Here is a 6000-nt window from a genome sequence, read left to right on the forward strand (position 1 = left end):
GGAAATGGCTGAGACCTTAAACAATTATTTTGTTTCGGTCTTCACAGTGGAAGACACAAAAACCATGCCAAAAATTGCTGGTCATGGGAATGTGGGAAGGGAGGACCTTGAGACAATCACTATCACTAGGCGCGTAGTGCTGGACAGGCTAATGGGACTCAAGGTAGACAAGTCTCCTGGTCCTGATGAAATGCATCCCAGGGAATTAAAAAGAGATGGCGGAAGTTATAGCAGATGCATTCATTATAATCTACCAAAATTCTCTGGACTCTGGGGAGTTGCCAGCGGATTGGAAAGCAGCTAATGTAACACCTCTGTTTAAAAAAGGGGGCAGACAAAAGGCAGGTAACTATAGGCTGGTTAGTTTAACATCTGTAGTGGGGAAAATGCTTGAAACTATCATTAAGGAAGAAATAGAGGGACATCTGGATAGGAATAGTGCAATCAAGCAGACGCAGCATGGATTCATGAAGGGGAAATCATGTTTAACTAATTTACTGGAATTCTTTGAGGATATAATGAGCATGGTGGATAGAGGTGTACCGATGGATGTGGTGTATTTAGATTTCCAAAAGGCATTCGATAAGGTGCCACACAAAAGGTTACTGCAGAAGATAGAGGTACGCAGAGTCAGAGGAAATGTATTAGCATGGATAGAGAATTGGCTGGCGAACAGAAAGCAGAGAGTCGGGATAAATGGGTCCTTTTCGGGTTGGAAATCGGTGGTTAGTGGTGTGCCACAGGGATCGGTGCTGGGACCACAACTGTTTACAATATACACAGATGACCTGGAAGAGGGGACAGAGTGTAGTGTAACAAAATTTGCAGATGACACTAAGATTAGTGGGAAAGCGGGTTGTGTAGAGGACACAGAGAGGCTGCAAAGAGATTTGGATAGGTTAAGCGAATGGGCTAATGTTTGACAGATGGAATACAATGTCGGAAAGTGTGAGGTCATCCACCTTGGGGGAAAAAAACAGTAAAAGGGAATATTATTTGAATGGGGAGAAATTACAACATGCTGAGGTGCAGAGGGATCTGGGGGTCCTTGTGCATGAATCCCAAAAAGTTAGTCTGCAGGTGCAGCAGGTAATCAGGAAGGTGAATGGAATGTTGGCCTTCATTGCGAGAGGGATGGAGTACAAAAGCAGGGAGGTCCTGCTGCAACTGTACAGGGTATTGGTGAGGCCGCACCTGGAGTACTGCGTGCAGTTTTAGTCACCTTACTTAAGGAAGGATATACTGGCTTTGGAGGGGGTACAGAGACGATTCACTAGGCTGATTCCGGAGATGAGGGGGTTACCTTATGATGATAGATTGAGTAGTCTGGGTCTTACTCGGAGTTCAGAAGGATGAGGGGTGATCTTATAGAAACATTTAAAATCATGAAAGGGATAGACAAGATAGAGGCAGAGGTGTTGTTTCCACTGGTCGGGGAGACTAGAACTAGGGGGCACAGCCACAAAATACGGGAGAGCCAATTTAAAACCGAGTTGAGAAGGAATTTCTTCTCCCAGAGGGTTGTGAATCTGTGGAATTCTCTGCCCAAGGAAGCAGTTGAGGCTAGCTCATTGAATGTATTCAAGTCACAGATAGATAGATTTTTAACCAATAAGGGAATTACGGGGAGAGGGTGGGTAAGTGGAGCTGAGTCCACGGCCAGATCAGCCATGATCTTATTGAATGGCGGAGCGGCTCGAGGGGCTAGATGGCCTACTCCTGTTCCTAATTCTTATGTTACCTTATGTATATAGAGAGGGAGTTGGAGAGTAGGTGTGAAGGAGGTGTTGTAGAGAGGGAGTTGGAGAATAGGAGTGAAAGAGGTGTATGAGTGAGGAGGATGTACTGCCCATTAATCACCTCTGTTGAGCTGTGATGGGCTTTATTTTTCCTTTAAAATGTTTTGAATTGTGTGATACACTGAAGTTAGATGCGGGGCTGCTGTTACTGGTGAATTAATGTGGACAGTGTTAATTGGGAATAGATTTGAATGGAATCATTCTGTGCTGAACGCGTTGTTGGGCTGCGGGTTTGCCCTCAGTCCCAGTGATGAGATTCTTTTGACAACAAATCTAGGGACCACTTGCACCATGACACCAAATCCAGGGACCACTTGCACCGTGACACCAAATCCAGGGAGTACTTACACTGAGACTCCAAATCTAGGAACCACTTGAACTGAGACTACAAAATTACATAGGATATACAGCACAGAATTGGATGAACCAGTCCATGCTGGTGTTTATGCTTCACTCAGGAATTAGAGAGCCTCAGTGTGGGGAATGGTCCTACTGGTGATGATGAAAGGTGGGTAATGGATAAAGATATGATGATGGAATCACGCGATGACTGGTGGGGCCTGGTGACAGCTAATTGTCAGAAGCCCTTTTCAGACAGGCTGATAATTCGATGTAACCAGCGCAACAAATATATCTGTCTGTTCTTGTTCCAAAATGGCCAAATAATGTCCCTAATTAAATGTTCTGTGAGAAATATAGAGATGTGAAAGAAGGTCGAAGATGTGGGTATGGTTCTTAATGAACACTTTGCATCTGTTTTCACAAACGGGAGGGGTGATGCAGGCAGTACTATCGAGGAGAAGGGTGAAATATTAGATTAAATAAACAGTGAGAGAGGAGGTATTAAGGGATTTAGCAGCTTTGAAAGTGGATAAATGAATGAAATGTTTCCCAGGCTGTTAAGCGAAGCGAAAGAGGAAAAAGCAGAGGCTTTGATGATCATTTTCCAACCCTCTCTGGCGTCTGGTGTAGTACCAGAGTGACTGGGGGACTATTAAAGTGGTACCTTTGTTTAAGAAGGTAGAAAGGGATAGATTGAGTAATTACAGGCCAGTCAGCCTAAACTCAATGGTGGGAAAATTATTGGAAAAAGTCCTGAAGGACAGGATAAATCTTCACTTAGAAAGACACGGATTAATCAAGTACAGTCAGCGCAGATTTGTTAAGGGTAGGTCATGTCTCACTAACTTGATTGAATTTTTTGAGGTGGTAACCATGAGGGTCGATGAAGGCAAAGTGTATGATATAGTGTATACCGATTTTAGCAAAGCTTAAGTTGGATCCAAAATTCGCTCAGAGGCAGGAAGCAAAGGGTAATGGTTGATGGGTGTTTTTGCGACTGGAACGATTTTTCCAGTGTGGTTCCAAAGGGCTCAGTACTAAGTCCCTTGCTTTTTGTGATATATATCAATGATCTAGACTTGGATATAGGAGATATGATTAAGAAGTTTGCAGATGATAAAAAAAATAGTCTGTGTGGTTGATAATAAAGAAGAAAGCTGCAGACTGCAGGAATATATTAATCAACTGGTCAGGTGGGCAGAACAGTGGCAAATGGAATTTAATCCAGAGAAGTGTGAGGTAATGCATTTGGGGAGGGCTAGCAAGGAAATGGAATACACATTAAATGGTAGGACACTAAAGTGTAGAGGAACAAAGTGACCTTGGAGTGTATGTCCACAGATCCCTGAAAGTCACAGGCCAGGTCGAGAAGATGGTTCAGAAAGCATATGGAATGCTTGCCTATATTAGCCGAGGCACAGAATACAACGGCAGGGGGGTTATACTTGAACTGTATAAATACTGGTTAGGCCACAGCTGGAGTACTGCATGCAGTTCTGGTCATCACATTACAGGAAGGACATGATTGCACAGGAGAGGGTACAGAGGAGATTGACAAGGATGTTGCCAGAAGTGCAGAATCTAAGCTATGAGGACAGATTAGATAGGCTGGATTTATTTTCATTGGAACAGAGGAAGCTGAGGGGAGACTTCATTGAGGTGTATAAAGTTATGAGGGGTCAAGCTATAGTGGATAGAAAGGGCCTATTTCCCTTAGCCTAGGGGTCAACAACCAGTGGGCATAAATATAAAGTAATTGGTCGAAGGTTTAGAGGGGATTTGAGGGGAAATTTCTCCCACTCAGAGGGTCATGGTGGTCTGGAACTCACTGCCTGAAAGGGTGGTATAGGCAGAAACCCTCACCAGATTTTAAAAGTTCTTGGATGTGCACTTGAAGTGCCATAACCTGCAGGGATACAGATCTAGAGCTGGAAAGTGAGATTAGGCTGGATCACCTCTTGTTGGCTGGCATGGACACGATGGGCTGAAATGGCCTCCTTCTATGCTGTAAACTTCTACGCGGGACTTTTGACAAGGTCCCGCACAAGAGATTGACTTTTGACAAGGTCCCGCACGAGAGATTGGTGTGCAAAATCAAAGCGCATGGTATTGGGGGTAATGTACTGACGTGGATAGAGAACTGGTTGGCAGACAGAAAGCAGAGAGTCGGGATAAACGGGTCCTTTTCAGAATGGCAGACAGTGACTAGTGGAGTGCCGCAGGGCTCAGTGCTGGGACCCCAGCTCTTTACAATATACATTAACAGTTTAGATAAAGGAATTGAGTGTAATATCTCCAAGTTTGCAGATGACACTAAACTGGGTGGTGGTGTGAGCTGTGAGGAGGACGCTAAGAGACTGCAGTGTGACTTGGACAGGTTAGGTGAGTGGGCAAATGCATGGCAGATGCAGTATAATGTGGATAAATGTGAGGTTATCCATTTTGGAGGTAAAAACACGAAGGCAGAATATTATCTGAATGGCGGCAGATTAGGAAAAGGGGAGGTGCAACGAGACCTGGGTGTCATGGTTCATCAGTTATTGAAAGTTGGCATGCAGATACAGCAGGCGGTGAAGAAGGCAAATGGTATGTTGGCCTTCATAGCTAGGGGATTTGAGTATCGGAGCAGGGAGGTCTTACTGCAGTTGTACAGGGCCTTGGTGAGGCCTCACCTGGAATATTGTGTTCAGTTTTGGTCTCCTAATCTGAGGAAGGACATTCTTGCTATTGAGGGAGTGCAGCGAAGGTTCACCAGACTGATTCTCGGGATGGCTGGACTGTCATATGAGGAGAGACTGGATCAACTGGGCCTTTATACATTGGAGTTTAGAAGGATGAGAGGGGTTCTCATAGAAACGTATAAGATTCTGACAGGATTGGACAGGTTAGATGCGGGTAGAATGTTCCCGATGTTGGGGAAGTCCAGAAGCAGGGGACACAGTCTAAGGATAAGGGGTAGGCCATTTAGGACTGAGATGAGGAGAAACTTCTTCACTCAGAGAGTTGTTAACCTGTGCAATTCCCTGCCGCAGAGAGTTATTGATGTCAGTTCATTGGATATATTCAAGAGGGAGTTAGATATGGCCCTTACGGCTAAAGGGATCAAGGGGTATGGAGAGAAAGCAGGAAAGGGGTACTGAGGGAATGATCAGCCATGATATTGAATGGTGCAGGCTCGAAGGGCCGAATGGCCTACTCCTGCACCTATTTTCTATGTTTCTATGTTTTCCTGCAACAAGGTGACCCCGCTGACCCGGCCCTGTCCCCGGGCTCAGCCTCGGGCCTGTACTGGGCCCTACACCAGCCCCACTCGCCGCTCCAATTCCTGGCTCGCGCCGACAACCCACCGTCTTGTGTCCCCCATCATCCGGGCTCCACCAGCTGCCGCCGCCCGCACATGCTCAGTGCGGGAGATCCGGGCTCGGCCCCCCCCCCCCGCACATTCCGATTGGTTGGAGGACTGACCGCCCCCGCTCTTCCTATTGGCCCAGAGCCGCCGTCAATCACCGTCAGTGTGAGCTGAGCATGCGCGGTGGGGCGGCTGTGTCTGAGGCGACGGCTGAGCGATGGGCGGAGGGAGCGGGTTAATAAACCCCAGGGGGACGCGGGCTTCACACACACCGAGTGCGGGCCCAGGCCCCGCCCGCCCGAGACACAGCACTCCGCATTACCCGCTTCACCCAGCTGCTGACACACCAGCGGCTTCACAAGTGAGTGCAGGGGATGGATTCTGTTGTTAATCACATCTCGGACTGAACCATGTCCATAGTCCCGAGCAGCTCCGTAACACAGGACTCTGTGCTCTACGGGCTGTTCCCAGGGACACACACCGAGACAGACATCACCTGCTGCTGGAGGG

Source organism: Pristiophorus japonicus, chromosome 3, assembly GCF_044704955.1.
Source record: "Pristiophorus japonicus isolate sPriJap1 chromosome 3, sPriJap1.hap1, whole genome shotgun sequence".
In the NCBI taxonomy this organism is placed as follows: domain Eukaryota; kingdom Metazoa; phylum Chordata; class Chondrichthyes; family Pristiophoridae; genus Pristiophorus; species Pristiophorus japonicus.